Source organism: Nicotiana sylvestris, chromosome 3 (assembly GCF_000393655.2).
Source record: "Nicotiana sylvestris chromosome 3, ASM39365v2, whole genome shotgun sequence".
Taxonomy (NCBI): Eukaryota; Viridiplantae; Streptophyta; class Magnoliopsida; order Solanales; family Solanaceae; genus Nicotiana; species Nicotiana sylvestris.
In genome coordinates, this window is record NC_091059.1 from 94,338,933 (window position 1) to 94,360,440 (window position 21,508).

The window sequence follows — 21,508 nt, forward strand, 5'->3', positions numbered from 1 at the left end:
CCAATAGTCACATCTCTAGCATTATCGTGCTGAACTGTGTTCTTAAGGACAAGCAAATGAGGATCATTATACTGGCGCTCTCAAATGCGATCAAATAAGGAAGACCGAGAAATCACACAAGCCAATACCCGACTGGGCTCCGAAATATCCAATCTCACAAGCCAATTGGCCAAGGCCTGAACATCAATTGCAAGAGGTCTCTCCCCAACTGGAATATATGCCAAACTCCTCATACTCACTGCCTTCATACTTAAGGCATCGACAACCACATTGGCCTTCCCCAGATGGTACAAAATAGTGATATCATAGTCCTTTAGCAGCTCCAACTATCTCTGATGCCTCAAATTGAGATCCTTCTGCTTGAACAAGTTCTGGAGGCTACGATGATCAGTAAACACCTCAAAAGACACACCATACAAATAATGCCTCCAAATCTTCAACGCGTGAACAATGGCAGCCAACTCCAAATCATGAATAGGGTAGTTCTTCTCATGGGGCTTCAACTAACGAGAAGCATAAGCAATAACTCTACCCTCCTGCATCAACACACACCAAATACCAACTCTTGAAGCATCACAATACACAGTATATGAACCTGAAGCTGATGGTAAAACTAACACTGGAGTTGTGGTCAAGGCAGTCTTGAGCTTCTGAAAGCTCTCCTCACACTCATCCGACCACCTGAATGGAGCACCCTTTTGAGTTAACTTGGTCAAGGGCAATGCAATAGATGAGAATCCCTGAACAAACCGGCGGTAATAACCTTCTAAACCAAGAAAGCTGCAAATCTATGTGGCTGAGGACGATCTGGGCCAACTCTGAACCGCCTCTATCTTCTTCGGATCAACCTTAATACCCTCACTAGACACCACGTGCCCCAAGAAAGCCACTGAACTAAGCCAAAACTCACACTTGGAGAACTTTGCATAAAGTTTCTCCTCCCTCAATCTCTACAACACAACTCTCAAATGCTCCGCATGCTCCTCCTGACTACGTGAGTATACCAAAATATCATCAATGAAAACTATGACAAACAAGTTGAGATAAGGCCGAAACATGTTGTTCATCAAATGCATGAACGTTGTGGGGCATTGGTCAGTCCAAAAGACATCACTAGAAACTTATAATGACTATATCGGGTCCTCAAAGTCATCTTAAGAATATCCGAGTCCCTGATCTTCAACTGGTGATAACCTGAACGGAGATCAATCTTGGAGAACACTCTCTCTCCCTGAAGCTGGTCAAATAAATCATCGATATGAGGCAAAGGATACTTGTTCTTGATTGTTACTTTGTTCAACTGCCTATAATCAATGCACATCCTCATCGTGCCATCCTTTTTCTTCACAAATAGAACAGGCGCATCCCAAGGCGACACACTAGGCCGAATAAACCCCTTATCAAAGAGTTCCTGAAGCTTCTCTTTTAACTCCTTCAGCTCTGTTGGTTCCATACGATATGGTGGAATTAGAAATGGGCTAAGTGCCCGGTACTATATTAATACCAAAATCAATATCCCTGTCCGGCGATAGGTCTGTAGGAAACACATCGGGAAAATCACTCACAACATGAACAGAATCAATACTAGGAGTCTTTGCACCGACATCCCTCACAAAGGCTAAATATGAAAGGCAACCCTTCCCAACCATCCGCTGGGCCTTCAAGAACGAAATCACCCTACTGGGGACAAAATCAGTCGGACCTCGCCACTCAATCCATGGCACACCTGGCATAGACAATGTCACTGTCTTAGCATGACAGTCCAATATAGCACGACACGGAGATAGCCAATCCATGCCCAATATCACATCAAAGTCCACCATACAAAGCAATAACAGGTCCACACATGTCTCTATACCCCCAATAGTCACCACACATGATCAGTACGCATGGTCCACAACAATAGTATCGCCCACCGGAGTAGATACACGAACATATGAAATAAGAGACTCCCGGGGTATATCCAAATAACGAGCAAAATATGATGACACATATGAAAAAGTGAAACCGGGATCAAATAACACAGAGGCATCTATGTGGCAGACTGATACAATACCTGTAATCACAGCATCAAAATCAATAGCATCGAGTCTAGCTGGGAGTTCATAGAAACGAGTCTGACCACCACCTGATCGACCTCGCCCTCTAAGGCGGCCCCTAGCTGACTGACCTCCACCCCTAGCTGATTCGGTGGGTGGTGGTGAAGTAACCAGCGCTGAAGCCAATGGCTGACTCCTCTATTGAGATGAACCCTGATAACTGTGATTTCTACATGTTTTATACCCATTCTTACCTAAACTTTGTGCATTAACTGCCATAAATTAGTCCCAAAATGCTTACAAGTTGTGCTTGATTGCAGGTTTGAGCGACAAGATGACAAATACTAAAGATCGGCTCAAAAAGAAGTGAAATCTGCCAAGTGTCAAAAGACAACAAAAGGGGGAGCAAAATGACCTGTGCGGTCCGCACTGTTTTGTCATGCGGTCGCACAGGAGAGTTCAGAGGCTGGGCATTTTCAATGTCAACCTGCACGGTCCGCACTGTTTTGCCACGCAACCGCACAGGAAAGTTCAGAGGCCATGCCATTTTTAAGTCAAGTTGCACGGTCCGCGCTCCTTTTCACGCGGTATGCGCCCCTTTCCATGCGGTCAGCGCCTAAGAGTGTCAGAGACTCAATCATTCAAGGCAAAAGCCCACGTGGCCACACACCTAATTAGTGTGGTCCGCGTGGATGAAGTTCACGCGGCCGCGCGTCACTTTTGTGTGGTCCACGTCCCCAGTGCTAGAAGCAAGATATGAAAACGCAAAACCCTCCGCAGCCGCGTGTCATTTGTGCGCGGTCCGCGCCAGACCCTCAGGGGTATTTTCGTCCGGTTTTTCCTATGTAGTATAAAAAGAAAATTTTACTTTTTAGGAGCAGTTTTTTAGTTCTGTTTTTGGGCGGATAGCAGCTGAGCTCGTGAGACTCATATTTTGGCCTATCTTGGGCATTTTTAGCTTAGTTTTCATCATAGATTATTGTAGTTTAACATTAGCAATTAATTAATATGGTTGTTTCATTTTCTATTTCTTCAATTTCTGTTTCTATTATGGCTAGCTAAACCCATTAGCTAGGATTGTGGCTCAACCCTAGTGTGGGTAATTAATGGGTGTGATTGTTTAGTGCATGAATGGTGTTGGGTATTTGTTATTTGGATTAATCTTATATTTTTATTAAGATTTGGTGGTTGCAAACACTAAGTCAAGCTTAGTGAGTCTTGACTCCTCTTGAGAAAGAGAGTCTATGACCCCAAGATTAATTCCAACAAGGAATTGGGATGGACCCATGAGAATGGCAGTCCCAATTAACGGGTTAAACCTCGAGAGAGTAATTACCCAAATTGAACCATAAGTTGCTTGGGCAAATTGGCCTACCCAATTGGTCTCGAGAGAGTCAATTGGGCAAAATCACTCTCTCTACCGAGAGGTGTGAGAGTGGGTGCAAAAGTGCAACGGTTATAGCATAAGTCCCATATTCATCATTCTTGCATTAGGAATCTCTACCCGTTAGTTGACCACCTAGGTACATGCCACGACCCTAGTGCCTTTCTCTATATTGCATATAACTTAGAATTAATATCTTAGCATAACTTAGCTTTAAATTTGTAGTTGATATATTGAGTTGATAATCAAAAGAAAACCAAAAATGTTAGAAGATCAATTAGGAGCTAAAACATAGTCCTAGACCATACAAACACTCAACTCCAAATTGAAGCTCCATGTGGAAAATTGACCCCGATACCGCTATTGGGTAAAAGTATTAGCGCCCACTCATCCTTAGGTTGAGTACGCTGCGATCAAACCTCCAAGACGACGTGGACACTACCTCCACATATGGCCCAACACTCCGCACTCATAACAACTCCCTAGTGCTGGAGACAGGGACTGAAGGGAACCCCTAGCACCGGAATGACTAGCAGATGCACCTGGCATAGAAGAGCCCTGAATTGATAAAGCACGAGACGAACTCTGGGCTGGAAGGGAACTGAGTAATGACTGGCCCTGATGAGACTGTGAGAACCATGACCCGATGATGCCCCACGATAACCTAGGCGAGCTGACTAAGCATGTCTGAAGGGACGGCCTCTGTCGTGCTGAAACTGACCCCTCGAAGGAGCACTACCATAACTACCAGATCCCCGAGGCCTCTTGGCCTCCCTCTCATCTCGCTCCTGGCAACGAACTAACTCAATCTCGCGAGCAATGTCAACAACCTCCTCAAAAGTAGCACCAGACACCCTCTCCCTGGTCATGAGAATCTGAAGCTGATACGTGAGGCCATCAATGAACTTCCTAATCCTCTCTCTCTCCGTAGGAACCAACCAAATAGCATGACGAGCTAACTTCGAGAACCTCATCTTATGCTGCGACACAGTCATATCTCCCTGCCGCAACCACTCGAATTGCCTGCGCAGCTCCTCTCTGCGAGACTATGGCACATACTTCTTCAAAAAGAGAACGGAGAACTTCTGCCAGGTAAAGGGTGTTGCACCAACAGGCCTACGTCTCTCATAAGCCTCCCACCAAGTGAAGGCGGCTCCAGAAAATTGAAAAGTAGTGAAAGTGACTCCGCTGGTCTCCAGAATACCCGTTGTACGAAGAATTCTCTAACACTTGTCCAAACAACCCTAGGCATCCTCACCCTCTGTACCACTGAAAGTCGGAGGCTGAAGTCTACCGAACCTCTCCAACCTGCGCTGCTCGTCCTCTGGTATAGCAGGAGCTACATAGTCCTGAAAAGATACAACCGGCTGGGCTGGAGGTGCCCCCGGTGTCTGAAGTCCCTGCACGACCTGCTCAGATGTGCGATCGGCGGGAGTCTGAGTGCCTCCCCCGACCTGAGAAATAGTTGCGGTTGTAGTAACTAAGACCGCTTGAGCTAGGCCAGTGCATACTGATAGAATCTGGGCTAGGGCCTCCTGAAGACCTGGAATCACAATGGGCACAGCTAGTGCCTGAGCTGGTGCTGCTGGAGCATCTACAACCTGGACCTAATCATGAACTGGGGCGGCTAGTGGATCTGCAGGTGCTGCCCTAGCTATTGTGCGGGCTACACCCCTGCCCCTACCACAGCCTTGACCACGTCCTCGGCCTCTAGTGGCCCCAGCTAGTGGTATTTGTGGTCGTCCATCCTGACCGGTAGCACGTGTCCTCACCATCTATGAGAGAATAGAATAACAAAAGTTTAGTACTCGGATCAACAGATTCGCACGACAAAAATTTTAAGAATATGAAGTTTTCCTAAAGGTTCTGTAGCCTCCCGAGGATAAATACAGATGTCTCCGTACCGATCCGCGAGACTCTACTAAACCTGCTCATGACTCGTGAAACCTATGTAACCTAGGCTCTGATACCAACTTGTCACAACCCCAAACCGGACCCGGTCGTCATGGTGCCTCTCGTAAAACAAGGCCAGCCGTCACAAACCCTTAAACCATTTAAGATAGTTATAATAATTGATTTTTAAGTCATAATTAAACTATAAATCCCAAAATAAAGAGTGAAATAGAACAATTGTGGAAACAAACACAGCGCGACATCGGAGTGTGACCAGTCATGAGCATCTAAACATCCGTCGAAGAATATGAAAAGACTACATAGTCTAGTACAAAGCTAGTACAAGGAAAGTAAAGATAGGAAGGAGAAGTACTGGGCTGCAAACGACGAACAGTTACTTAGTCAACTCCGAATAAGCCTGCGGTGGAAGCAAATCAGCTCTCGCTAGCATGGCCCGAGTCTCCTGAATTTGCACACAAGGTGCAGGGAGTAATGTGAATACCCCAACTCAGTAAGTAATAAAAGTAAAGGCAACTGAGCGATAAGAAAACACGTAAAACACAGCAAAATGCTACAACGAGGCAGTATAAAACCAGAACAATGCAATAAAATAGTAAAAGCTCGTAGAAACACCTTAGTTCAATAAAAACCTTTTTAAAACATCTTTTAGCAGTTCAAACAAGTGAATGAAAACAGGGAGAAAAGATAGAAAACATAAATTAGCCCCTTGGGCAAAATACCGACAGAACTAGCCCCTCGGGCTATCTCACAATCACTCGTATCAGCCCCTCGGGCAATAACATGCAACAACATCAGCCCATTGGGCTATATCACATCTCACACTGGGTACCCACGCTTCTGGGGGTGTACAGACTCCAGGGGGGCCCTTACGGCCCAAACGCTATAACAAGCCATCTCGTGGCATAATCAAACAGGCTCTCGGCCTCATATCAAGCCATCTCGTGGCGTAGCAAATCAGGCCCTCGGCCTTATAATCATGAATCAGTAACAACTTGTTGCGGTGCACAGCCCGATCCCATAATATCCTCACAACACAGGCCTTCGGCCTCACTTAGTCAGAAATCTCTCATGCCACTCGGACAAAAGTAAAACATGATGCTCAGCCCAAAATATCATTTAAAATATCAAAACGGAGTAAATATGGCTGAGTTATGAAAATAGTAGAATATAGCATGACTAAGTACAAATACAAAGTCTAAACAGTGATGAATAGTAGTAAAAATCCCCTAAGGGTCCAAACATTTGGCACGGGGCCCAAATATGGCATTCAGCCCAAAACATGATGATAGCAAACAGTTTTCAATCAAATACGCAGTTAAACAATCATACGGGACAGACTAAGTCACAATCCCCAACGGTGCACGACCCCACGCTCATCATCTAGCATGTGTGTCACCTCAAAGTAACACAACAATGTGAAATTCGGGGTTTCATACCCTCAGGACAACATTTACAATCATTACTTACCTCTATCCGGTCCAAACCCTAGCCCGCGATGCCTTTGCCTCTCAAATCGGCCTTCAATGCTCCAAATCTAACCAAAATCAGTACATGGCCATCAAAATATGCTAAGGGAACAAAGATCACTCGAAAATAATCAAAATACATCAAAATCCCGAAATTGTTCAAAACCCAACCTTCAGGACCACGTCTCAAAATCTGATAAAAATTACATCAATAAACTCTTTATCCTCCCACGAGTCCATACATACCAAGAATACCAAAATCCGACAACAAATGACCCCTCAAACCCTTAATCAAATGTCTACAATATCAAGCCCTAGTTTCTTCAATATTTACCCACAAATTTCCATAAATTCAAGCCTAATCAATGATATAACACCATAGGAACGAGTTTTATGTTTAGAAATCTTACCTCAATGAAGTTCCCTTGGATTCCCTCTTCAAAATCCCCAAAAAAGTTCCAAAATTGATTTAAAAATGGTGAAGAAAGGCTGAAATTCGCGAAGGATGAAATATATACTTTCTGACCCAGGCTTTTCGCACCTACGGTCTATTCCTGCTTATGTGCTACCGCTTCTGCGGTCAAAGGCACCGCTTCTATGGTTTTTCACTTAAGTCCCATTTCTGCACCTGCGACCCAGACTCCACATTTGCGGTCCCGCAGGAACGGCTCACCTCCCGCTTCTGCATCTTCTCTCTCTTCGCCTGAGGCCGCATCTGCGGCTCCATATCCACTTCTGCGAGTCCGCACCTGATGTCCCCTAGCCGCAGGTGCGGTTATGATAGCAATAGAAAACATAAGCTGCCAAACCCAACTCAAAATCACCCGTTAACCACCCGAAATCACCCTGGGGACCCCAAGACCTCAACCAAAAGTATGAACAAGTCATATACCACTATCCAAACTTATACCAATATTCAAAACACCTCAAACAACATCGAATCAACCAAATCACATCGGATTCAAGCCTAAGGTTCCAAAAGTCTTCCGAATTCCGCTTTTGATAAAAAGTTTATAAAACCATGTCCGAATGAACTAAAATTTTGCACATACATCCCAAATGACACAACGGACCTACAGCAACTTCCAGAATTCCATTCCGATCCTTATATCAAAATCTCACCTATCAACCGAAAAACGCCAAAATTTCAATTTCGCCAATTCAAGCCTAAATCTACTTCGGACCTCCAAAACACGTTTTGATCACACTCTTAAGTCCCAAATCACCTCCTGAAGCTATCCGAACCATCGAAATTCATATCCGAGCCCTTTTTCACATAAGTCAATATCCGATTGACTTTTCCAACTTAAGCTTACTCAAAAGAGATTAAGTGTCTTAAACCTTACCAAAACCTCTCCGAACCCAAGCCAACCAACCCGATAACATATAATACAAGTGAATAAGACAATAAGAAGTAGAAATGGGGAAAACGGAGCGGTAACTCATGAAACGACCGGCTGGGTCATTACAATATTTGAGAATGAATTTTTTTGCATACTGCTCTTTGAGGCTGTAGAGATAAATTCCCTTTAGCCATACAAATTGTGTCCTTGTTTCCCTCATCTCCTCCATTATTTGGGTTAGTTCTAAGCGGGTCTGTTCGCTTAATGCATTTGGTGATGGAGGAGGAGTGCGGGGGGTACTGTGCGTGGGAGACAGTGGAGCTTGTGTGCTGGTTGGAGACAAAGGGTAATGTGGAGGTATTAAAGTGCTCATGTGTTGGAACCACGGAGCATAAATCAAAAATGTGTGATGTGGTGGGTAGAAGGGGAGTAGACCCATTGTTTGTGTGAGTGTGTGAACTAGGAGAGCTTATAAGTGTGACCATGGTGTGTTCGTGGAGGTTGATGGCTGGTGATGATCCAGCAGTAGGGGGGTATGTGTGGAGTACAATTGGCTCTAAGTATACACCTCCATTCCCGGACACATGCCCTCTATAGCTATCTCCACTAAGTGGACTGGATTTAGAACAAGAAAGATCATTTCCTGGTTGTTGAGCTCCATGGTAAAGATTAAGGCATATCCCTGGAGACCCATCTCGAGCCAGGACTAGAGTGGGTAATCCAGCGGCAAGGTTTGGGACGTGTATATGATTGGTGTTGTTGGATTGGGATGAGGAGGACCTTCCATTGTTAGACGTGGGAAGTGGAAGTATTGATTGTTATGTTGGATTCTTTCTCTAATTGATGTGAACCAAGGTCTTTGCATCTTTGCTGTCTTGGAATGGTGATATAAGGGAGGTTTGTGAGGGGGAAGACTGAGATGGTTCACCTATGGATTCTGTGGTTGTAACTTTGGTTGCCGAAGGTGAGTGTATGTTAGTGGATGTAGGTGTTAGTTTAGAGTAGTATGTGCATGATTGATATTCACATGCAGGGGTATGATGGTGTTCCAACTGAGTAGGGTTTATTTTGCATGTAGTATGTGTGTCGTCGTTTGCCAATGGAGGAAGAGGGGTGGCATGCAAAGAAACGACATAAAATTCAAAGGAGATTGAGTGTGGGGTTAAGCTGTTAGTGTTATGGGCCGATGTGTACATTTTAGAGGCGTGTGGGGAGCCACCTAAGCTGTCTACTGAAGAAATTATGTCCATTTGTGTATGGCCTAATGAATAAGTATTTGTGTGGGAGTCTAAGGTCGGTGAACCTAGGTCCATAACATAGGAGTTGGGTTGAATTTGAGATGTTGAACCTATAGTGGATTTGTGAGTTAAAAGTGGGCTTGCTTGTGCATTTTTTGTTGTTTGGGCTTGTAGTGAGGAAGTTGTAGTGTGGGTTGGGCTTACAGGTCCATCAGCATTAGTTTCTGGATTGGTGTCTTGTCCAACTAAGCAAGAAAAAGGATTATTTTGTGTTAATGTAGATGGGTTATTATGAGAGGTGTGTAATTTTTTATTGAGGGCCCGTGTTTAAGAAGTATTAGGGTTAGAGTCCATACCTGGCCTTACCTGTGGCGGTGCTTCCATTGCCATCGTCTCCATTTTTAGGGGTAGTGGTCTGTAAGTAGAAGTCTAAGTACGGAAAACTTCAGAGTTTAACTGGGTGATGGATTTTTCCATTTTTTTATTGTGTGTTTTTTTGGGAATGTAATGGTTTTCATTCTGATTCTGTGTCCTTGACGATATTTGTGATGACCCAAAAGGTCATCACTTTTTTTAAAAAATGAATTTTGCATTCCAAGGCCTTAAAACACTCTTTTAGAATCGCCTCGATTTGTGTGCGCAGTCCGGGCGCGTAGCCAGAAAGCCTAAATGTGAAAATCTATGAAAAATGATAAATTTTGACTATAAAATAAATTAATTTGACCTTGGTCAACATTTTGGGTAAACGGACCCGGACCCTTGATTTCACGGTCCTGGAGGGTCCGTAGGAATATATGGGACTTGGGCGTATGCCCAGAATCGAATTCCGAGGTCCCAAGCCCAAGAAAATGAATTTTTAAAGAAAATTATTTTCTGAAATTGTTTAAAGGATTTGGAAATGAATTTTGATTAGAACATGTTGGTATCGAGCCCTTATTTTGGTTCAGGGGCTTGGTACAGGTCTTATATATGATTTAAGATAATTCTGTGAAGTTTGGTAAGAACCAGAATCCGTTTGACGCGATTCAGACCTTAAATGCAAAATTTGATGTTTAAAGAAGTTTTGGGAAAATTTCATTGATTTTGAGGTTTAATTCATAGTTGTTGATATTATTTTAGTGATTTGAATGCACGAGCGAGTCCGTATGATATTTTTAGGGTGGTGTGCATGTTTGGTTTGGAGCCCCGAGGGCTCGGGTGAGTTTTGGATAGGCTGTTGTCGACTCCCCCTTTTCCTACGCATGGGTTGAAATCGGGTATACGACATTGGGAGGACAACTCTATTCCCTTTCGAGAATTGGGTCTTAGAAGTTGAAGAGTCTCCACCTAATGATTATAGTGCATTAGGACACTTTAAGAAAGAATTTGAGATGAAAAGACCAGGGATTAGGGTAAGGGCTAGAAATTATCCCGAGAGGAAGGTGTTAGGCACCCCTCAGGATCCACAAGTGTGGTTCCCGGCCATACTACAATTTTGACTTTACAAGTAAACAATCAAGGCTCAAATAAGGACTCGCATATAACATTGCAATTAGATTGAAAACTTTTGAAGGCAAGTAGAGAGGGCAGAAATTTATGAAAAAAGGAATTTGAAGAGTTTTACAAGAAGAGATGAAAGCAAATAAAGGGAAGGGGGTCCTAGGTTTATGATTAATATGGATCACTTCAATGCAATATCCAGCAATCACTCCTCAAAAGAGGGGTCGCACGTGATATTAGCGCATCGGTCATCATATCCATATTCTACCCTTCTCATCCCGTTAAGGTATTAAAGCGCGAAATGGTATCGTTACTTATTGCATGTTATTACCCGCCCCAATCCTATCAGTCTCGGAGGCATTGAGACTACTAATCCTACAGGGTAAGGAGTAGGCTGAACCCTCAGGTTTAAAGGATAAAATGCTAAGCGACATACATAACAAATAGGACCGTACATAAGGGAGCATACAAAGGCAAATAAAGGCTCACAGATCCCTCCACAAGTAAACATGTATTAGCACGTCTCTAACACATTTAAGGTCTCAAGGATAAAAGTTTTAAGGAAAAGGAATAGGTGACAGTAGTTGAGTAAGTAAAAAGCTAAGGGGACTGTTAAAACCTGGTTTGGAAAGGTAAAGACTTGAAAATACAGTAGTTTAAATCAAAGCAACACGATTCTGGGCAGAAAAGGTAGCCCAGCAGTTTGAAAACTTAATAGAGCAAGAATCAGAAAAATTAGTGAGAGTAGATATGTGATTTCCAAAAAAAACTTACTTCCAGATAGAGGTGGATTTTAAGTAAAAGAGTGAATTTCAGAGAGTCACAACAGGAATGAAAGCGGCAGAATTCAAATTAAACAAAAGCTGGTTAATCTTAAACTGATAAGAACATGATTAATCGATTCTTATTAGGCTTAAAGTTTGTCTAGGCGTCGTATGCATTGCCTGATTATCTTAAAGGGTGAACATGCATATTTAATCCCTGTTTTAAAAGGGCGCAGTTAACCAAGCTTGTATTAACGATTTAAGCCATACTGGTGAGGCGTTCAACTAATTGCAACTCGGACAGAATAAAACCTTAAGTAACATGGTATCTAATGCACACAAAAGTCCTAGAACATGGTTTCTAAATGCCAGTGAGAATGCAACAGTAGTTTTATGACAATTACTTATTGGTAATTAACGGATCATGATTACAAAATGAGTATGATAACTGGCTGAAAGTAAAGGGCCTAAAAATAGGATCTCTAATTGTATGAGATGCATGTCCTATACAGGATATTTATTGCACAAATAAGTAAGTAAAGTCCTATAAGCATGTTTTCTACCCATTATTTAAACTAAGCATGCATAACCCCTCCCAATTTCACTATTCAACTCCAATCATTCGTTTACAAATTATTACAAACCAAGAATAGGCCGAATTACAGTAATAAAGAAAAATAAGAAGTTATTCTATAGGGAGCCTTCAACCAGGCCCAATCTTCCAATCTCACATCTTTCGAGTTTCACAGCCATGGTCTGGGTGCAGCAAAGCTCCCTAGGGCCCCATTGGGTCCCTAGCCAATACCAGCACCCAAACATTTACCAAAAAATGTTGGACAAGTGCAGTGTGGAATTACCAGCCTTGTGCATCAAAGTTCAGTGGGTATTCAGAGATACCCAAAGCAATGCTTACACGAAAGGGGGGCGGAACCTATTTTCTAAGAGTAGTGAGAGTGTGTGATAGAGTTTTTTAAGAAATTAGTTGGGAGGAGAAAATAGTTTTAAAAATGATCCATATAGAATCAGTTCTTGAAAGAAAAACAATAGAAGAGTGTGACAGTTTTTGTAAGAAGATGAGTAAGACAATCTCAGAACAAAAATATCACACATAGTTCAGGGAAACAAACACAAACAGGGGATAGGGGACATGGGGACAAGTAGTTCACATGTAAGAGCACAATTACACATACATAGACATCAGGGAAAAGCATTTCAGAACTTAAACAATCACAACATATTTCATCCCAAAAAGGTTCAGGGTTACATGCTGATAATGTACTGGGGTTAGAGGTAAGGAAGAACATGCATTAAACAGATAAGGGAAGCAGTAGGCATGCTGAATTAAAGGAAAGATAGTCACATCAATGAACTTACACAGAGGCATGCTAGTTGCGATAAGAACAGCAGAACCATAAGTAGAAGCATAAAAGAAACAAGAGGAAGTGTAATACACGTAAAAACATGTTGTTTTGGAAACTGTAAATCAAATAGAAGACATACCAGTAAAAGAGAAAAAGCAGGATGCAACGACAAAGTAGTAACACTATATTGGTCTTGGCTTTCAGCCGACTGATAATAAGCAGGAGCAGAGAACAACAATAGAGCAAAAGAGCAAGAGAGCAAGAGAGAATGCAGATTTTGAAAGTATTCAGTGGTGTGTGTAAGTCAGAAGACTGTTGTGTGTTTGCAAAAGAGAATAGGGAGTATATATAGTACTGAATACGAGTAATCAATAAGGCAACAGTCCCTTAACTAAGGAACTGGCATCAATCACAATCAAATTAGTATATGGACTTCCCTTTAATTAAGGAATCCAAATCAAACGGTAAAAATCAATCATTTAAAAGGAAAGAAATCACAAAGTAGGGTATAATCACATAAGGAAACAAAGTAACATATAGTATTCAATAAAGACTAGGTACATGACACTCTAATTAGGGAAATAGATCAGGCAAATCAATCAACAAATTTGTGCACATATATAGGGAAAAATACCACTATAATTCAGGAAAATAATTTTCAAAATAATGAACGAGATTGAAGACCTAGGAAATCGGTATTAATCGAGGAGAGTATCCCACAATTTAAGGAAGCAATTCAAACTATAGGGAAAATACGCAGAATCACAATTTCAAAGCAAGTATCACAGTCTCAAAGAGGGCTCGGATAATCAGTATAAAGTTCTCATATAAGGAATCAGAGAAGCTTTAAGCGAAGAACACAGAATGGTAGGGGAATGAAACACTAACAACGAGATTAAAGCAAAGAGCATGGAACTCGGAGAAGAACCCAGAAGAACACACAAACATGCAAATAATGCAAACACAATCATACAAAGTTAGGGTTTCATCAAACTTAAGCCAAACGTTTGAAAAATAGTACTAAGAATCACGAGTCAGTACTCAAAATTAGAAAAATAAAGTGATTTTAAAAAGGGGTTCAGAAACCCTAGTTTCAAAAAGGGAACAAAACGTTTTAAAATTTGAACAATCATAAAGATCGAGTAGAGAATAGTGTAAAATACCAAGGTGTGAGTTAAAAAATCATAAAAACTATAGAGATTTCAGAGGTTGGGTACAGATTAGGGTTTCATAAGAAACCAGTGAGAAGTGAGAGAAACCTGCTATGAAACTCAGCAATAATGGTGTTCATAGCACCATCGGACAAAACCCATCGGAGGACGGCCGGAGACGAACCAGGCAAAGCTTTCAATGACCATCTCGCATGGTGGAGGATCTTGGGGTCTCAAAGATAGAGGGAATCAACGAGGTAAGGCTTCACGGTGACTGATGATCGAAAGAGGTGAGACTGGAGGTAGCCGGAGAGGCGGTGGGTTCATCGGAGAAGAAGAGAACCAGAAGGTTATAGAGAGAAGGGAGAGGGAGAGTCAATATATATATAGAGAGAGAGAGAGACCGTCTCGGAAATGAGGGGCTTGGGGGGGTAATTGGATTTTAATTAAGGAAATCAAATCTGGGCCGTTGATCTCATTTGATCAACGGCTCAGATTAAATCGGAGCTGGGTCGAGTTGATTAATTGAAAATATGGGTCGGTTCAATTGGGGTTAGGACTGGGTAAATTGAGGGCTAAAATTGAAATCCGAATGGGCTATAATTGCAATGAAATGAGGTTAAATATTAAATAGCCAGTTTTCCCTTTTTATATAAAATAGTTAAAATGATTTTTAAAACAAATTAAAAGCATTGATCTAATTAATAAGGTATAAGTATTAATTTAAAAATACTGGAAATAATTTAATAATTATGAAATGCTGTTAATTGTAAAATAGGCTATAATTGCAATTACATGCAATTTAGCTTTTAAATACCAAATAAATTTGTAAAAAATATGCAAAAAATCACCTTAATTATATTTTTGTGTAGATATGAGAAATAAATAAATTATTCACCAAAATGATAATTTTGGGAATAATTATGGATTTTGCACTGCTAAAAATAGACAATAAATTAGTTTTGAAAGTCTTTAAAATTTGGGAAATATACCAAAACACTTGGGCATGCTTATGTATGCACATATATGTTATTTTGAAAGCATTTTGAGTGTAAACAAAAATACTTTGGAAAAAATTGGGTATCAACAGCTGCGGGGTGAAATTTTGGACTTAAGGAATTGCAGGCCTGCAGGCTTCGCATTTCCCAACCTCCCTTTGCAATTCCCTGTTCGCATTTCCCAACCTCCCTTCGCAATTCCCAGTTCGCATTTCCCAACCTCCCTTCGCAATTCCCAGTTCGCATTTCCCAACTTCCCTTCACAATTCCCAAGCCAGGCGAGGTCGGGGTTCGCAATTGCGAACCCCTGTTCGCAATTCCCATACCTGAGACCTGCAACTTATTTTAAACTCATTTTTCATATCCTCTCAAAACATAAACACACTAGAGCGATTTTTCAAAGGCTTCTTCTTCTCCAAATCAATTGTAAGTCCTTTTAACTAGTTTTCTTCAATCATTAACATCTTTTAACATGATTTCAACTTAAAATCAATGATTTTCATGGGGGAAATTGGGTGTTTTGGGTAGAACCTAAGTTTTTCAAAAAAAAAGGATTTAGACTTCGATTTGAGGTCCAATTTCAAAACAAATTATATATTTTAGTTCATAGGTGAATGGGTAGTCGGGTTTTGGTTCGAACCTCGGGTTTTGACCATGTGGGCCCGGGGGCGATTCTTGACTTTTTGGGCAAAACTTTGGGAAATTCATTTTCATGCATTCAAATTGATTCATTTAGCGTTTATTGATGTAATTAAGTAACTTGTTACTAGATACGAGCGAATTGGTGGTGGAATCAAGGGGTAAAGCTATATTTGAATCGTGAATTGTGTTCGTGGCACCGAGGTAAGTGTTTGGTCTAACCTTAGCTTGAGGGATTAGGAGTCGAGTCCTATTTGCTATGTGGTAATTGTTGAGTACGACGTATAGGCATGGTGACAAGTATCTATACGTTGGTGTAGCATACATGTGAGTCTTTATATTGTGATTATCATGACTTCGTTGTATCTTTCATGCCTTAGTGGTGGTTTCTAATTGTTGTATAAAATTTGTGGAAGGATTTGTGACCTATGAACATTGAGGAGCGTTGGCTCAAGTTGTATAACGAATTGTGAAAGTATAAGCGATAATTGAACCTCTAGAGCATTGGCTCGAGTTGTGAAGTAAATTGTGAAGTAAAAGTGAGAAAGAGAAGAGATCATTATGTTGTCACCCTTGCCGGGCTATTATTGATTTATTTGTTATCTCCCTTGCTGGGATGTTGATGTTATTGATGTTGTTCCCTTGCCGGGATTCTTATTGCAAATTTCATTTATTCTCTTGCCTTATTGTTTGTGATTGTTGTTTGGGTTAGGAAGAGAGTTAAAGCACGAAGGGTGATGTCGTACATTGTTTTTGTGAGGAAAGAGTGTAAAGCACGAAGGGTGATGCCGTGCCGCACGATGTACCATTCTGTGCCTATTATATTGATTTCATGGTGAGGAAAGAGTGTAAAGCACGAAGGGTGATGCCATGTCGCATGATGTACCATTCCGTGTCTATTGTATTGATTCTTATAGTGAGGACGAGAATAAAAGCACGAAGGGTGATGCCGTGCACTTGTCCTTGATTTCCCTAATTCTTGTTGATAATTGAGTTATATTGTCCCTTACGTTTATTTATTGATATTCTGTTGTTGCTTGATTTTATTTCGAGATTATAGATTCTCTTACCCTATTTGCCTTGTAATTGTTGTTTGGGTGAGGAAGAGCATAAAGCACGAAGGGTGATACCGTGTATTATTTTGGTGAGAGAGTGTTAAAGCACAAAGGGTGATGCCGTGTATTGTTTTGGTGAGAGAGAGTAAAAGCACGAAGGGTGATGTCGTGCACTTGTCTTTGATTTCCTAATTTTTATTGATAACTGTGTTACAGTTTCTCTACACTAAATTGTTGGCTTCCTGTTGATACTTGTTGTACCCCGCTGCATGATTTTCCCTTCCTATTTTCAATTGAAATGTGGTGATCCTCATATTTATTTGTTGCTCTTCTGTTACTACTCGATGTTTCCCCGCAGCATGTTTTTCCCCTTTCATACTTGACTGTATATGACTGTTTCTTTCTGTACTTCTTTTCCGCTGTATATAGTTAAATTGCACAGGTTTATTTAGTAGTCTGGTCCTAGCCTCGTCACTACTTCGTCGAGGTTAGGCTAGGCACTTACTAGCACATGGGATTGGTTGTGTTGATACTACACTCTACACTCTTTTGTGAAGACCCTAGTGTTGTAGACTTCAGACCGCAGTGGGATTGCTGATTCTTGCTCATCAGGCGACCCGAGGTAGTTCTGTAGGCGTCCGCAGGCCTTGGCGTCTCCTTCTATCTACTATTCATGTTTCTTTCATGTATTTCCAGAGACAGTGTTGTATTTATTTCTTTCAGACTTTTAATTGTAGTATTCTTAGACTGTCTGTGAAACTGTGACACCAGTTCTGGGTAGTCGGGACTCAAATAGTTGTATTGGATTCATGTTCAGCTAGCTTATTGCTTTTTCTTCCGCTTATGTTAAATTTCGTTGTTTAAATATTATTACTTCGAAATTGTTAATGGATATAAAATGGGTAAAAACGTAAATTGTTCACGTAATTGGCTTGCCTAGCTCACAATAGTAAGCGCCATCACGACTCCCGAGGGTGGAAATCCGGATCGTGACAATATTGGTCAATGGTTGTGTGGTTATGGACACATTAGGGAGAGAGTTGAGAGGTGGAGTTTGGGTAAATTGAAAGTTCCAACTAGCATGGCCAAATATGCCACATCTGGTGCATAGCAGGTTGAGACTATCGTAGATTAGAACTTGTTTGTGTGTGAGTTTTGAGGGGCTTCTCTAGTGGTACTTCAATACCCGTATTTGCCTCTAGTAGTGGTAGATGTGCAAGTGTCAACTTTCAGAAGTTGTCCTATTTTGTTTCCCACCCTCTGTAAGATTTCTAGATCGTAGAATTTGGTGGGGAGCTCTGGTAGTCGTACCCATAGGGCAGCGTAGGTGAGTTGTGTATTAGAGGTAACGAATTTATGCTCCCAACAGCAGACTGAGAGAAAGTGGTTTAGGACAAACCATGGCCCCTCATGCAGTGCTTTGAACATGTTTCCCTCATATTTAAACTTGATGAGGAAGAAATTTGACCCTAAGTCTATGAGAGGAATTTCTTCAGTGGGCTTCCAAAGTTGATTTAGTTTTGATTTTAGGAGTTGGTGGCCCACTGTCTTACCAAAAACCTTGACGATAACTGAGTTTTTCCAAGGGGAATATAAACGGGATATATCAAGTTTACTTAGTGGTATAAAAGTCTCTGAATCTGAGCTAATCGTTTCATCCGTAAGATCGATGTCCTCATGACTGAGAAGTTGATGTATAGTTTGGGAATACAGAGTTGGAAGTTAGTATTTGAAGAAAAGATTTTGGAGGTGGTGGGGAGTTTGGGCTGTCTATCTACATGGAGATGTTGTTAGGTGGGTCAGTGAAGGGAGTGGAATCATCTGTTTGGGGGGTGGTCATAGTTGGTTGCAGAGCATTGATTGATGTTATAAAAATTAGGCAAATGGGGAGGTGAATAGTCGCAAGAGAGTAGGAGGAGGAAACATTAGAGAGAGAAACCTAATCTACGAGGACTTAAAGATATTTAAGTATGAACACTTAGTAGTTGTTTTGAAATTTCTTAGAAAATTTACATAGCTAGTATATTTTGATCCCCTTTGTGATCATGTCTTTTTTCCTTTATAACATTAACTATTAACCGATCTGGCAAAATCTCAAAAAAAAAATTGCTTAGACCCGGTAGGTTACCTTCTTTAGCGGGGAACATTTATCATTTACAGTAGTAAATATTTTATTGTTACCTATAATTGGATATGCCGACTTATCATGTACAAAACTCATCATTCCTCATATAAAATAAGGAGTAAAGCTGTTATTATCTACATAATCAATGTCATAAGTAAATCTGATATTACAAAACCAATATCTTTTTTCTATCAAAAATATATTTTCTGTGCAATAAGAGACTTATACGTAGCTCAATTTTGCTATGGAGCTTTTCATCAAACCAATCTTCTTGCTCATCACCAAAATCCCTTAGAATTGTAAAATCTTCTAGTCCAAAGTCTACTATTTCTCTACTAGTATCTTCAACAAAGCCATAGATCAGTAGCAGTACCTATTTTTCTTTAATTCACTCCAACCACATGGACATATACCTTTTGACAAACATTTTACTAAAGTATGACTTTGAATTAAACTACTCAAATCTTCATAATTGTCAATAAGGTTTTTGACAATAAGATCAAAGGTAATGTATTACAATACATAGCTAATATTTTAATAACTTGAAATAACTCTAACCAATATCAATAAATATTATTAACATATGTTTTTTGTAATGTTAAAGGTTTTATCTTGTAAAAGTATCACAACTATACACTACAAATATGAAAATAAAAAATTACATTTACTATGGGGAAAAGGAAACGTGTATTTCAATGAACGATGTTATTTGCATAACTTTTTATTTGAAATGATGCATACTTTTATTGTTATTTGCATAACTTTTTATTTGAAATGATGCATACTTTTATTGAGCTTGAACGGCTAGAAGTTTTGGATGATATGAACGTCAATCCAAACATAATATTTCATAATATGATACTAGTTGAGTGCTATCACACCCCGTCATTTTTTTCCTTACCATTTTAAAAAGAATAAAGTATTTTTTAAGATCAAAAGGGTTTTAACTGAAAGTGACAAAAATTGTGTTTTAAGGAATTTTCAGAATCGTCACTTAACATTTGGTTTCGATGTATCAAGTCAATGCACCAGAAATCCCAAGTAAGGGGGTTCATTTGACTCGGGAAAGGGTATTAGGCATTCCCAAGTCCCTTGAAGACCTTGATTAAATATTTATAAGATCTTCGGAACATTTCCCGATTAAAACAATAAACTAAGGGACAACCTTTAGCCTCAAAGAAAAAAGAAACGACCTAATATTTGCCTATCCAATGTGATCGGCCTAAACATGATACTAGCGCACAATGTAAATAGAAAATAAATTAAAGTAAATAAAAGAAAACTAAAAGAAAATTCATCTCATGCTCTTTTAACTTTTCATTTTATACATTTGACCAAACTCAATCCTAAAACATGAGAATAAATTATGTATCTAATGGGCTGGTCCTATCCCAATTCCCACGGCCCAAAAATCATTCAAAATAGTTCATTTAAATCATCTCCTCACACAAAAATAGTAGTCCTCACAGAAAATATAACAATTCGACAAAGCAGAGGAAAAATAAGATTAAGAAGTGGTAGATCAAAGTATGATAACAGCCACCTAAAGTTTAGCTAACTAGCCCCCAATTCTAACATATCTCTCATTTTCAGATCTCAGAAGAGTAACTCCAATCACGATCTCATTAGGCAAAACATGACATCTATCCGAAGAGTAAGAGAACATAATAAACTTATCAGGGAATTGTGCATGCTTGCGTCGACACATGACGAATCAACGGAACATGTAAACATGAGGCACTCCAACCACACAAGCAAGTTTTAAGAATTTTAAACAGTTACACTGATCCTGACATCAAAAGAATACTGGCCCTATTGACTCAAACGCGAACAATGACATATTTTAAACAATTATAAGGACTTAGCAGCTATGAGAAGGCCGACGACACTGCATATATCGACTTAAAACTTTCACTTCATTACTTGATGTGTGGAACACAGATTTAAAGCATGAGAGTCAACAAAGATATGTCCAAAACTGGTTAAAAGCTTAAGGTTATACGAAAAATTATCTTTTATAGTCAACATGGTCAGTTAATTACCCATGTCGCCGAGAGAATAACAAGACAATAATGAACCGAAAACTTTTCTTGACACCAACCTAAATATTTCTAATTAGAACCAGCAAGCCAGATGAGGTAACAAGTTCATATGCATATACTTAGAAGGAAATAGGTGAGAACTTTCAAAAGATATGGACAATGAAAATGCAACCGGATGCAGCAGTATACACTCAATTCCTTCACAAATACGCATAATGAATAAAGAATCGCATGCAAGTTGTAGAAAAATCAGTTGAACCGTATTAACCATAGATCTTGCATTTTCGCTTCAGCACCAAACATTTAACAAAAGTTCTATCTCCAAGCTCAAATGGGTAAGAGTTTAATTTAGCCTTTAACGACCTTCGAGATAAAATCTTAAAGACTCATGCCTTAGAGAGTATGAACAGGTCATTGACATCAAATAGATGAGGAAACTTCAAACACCGAATCAACTTGAGCTATAACAGGAAGGTTAATCGAATAGGTTCCATATTCATGTGTAAAACT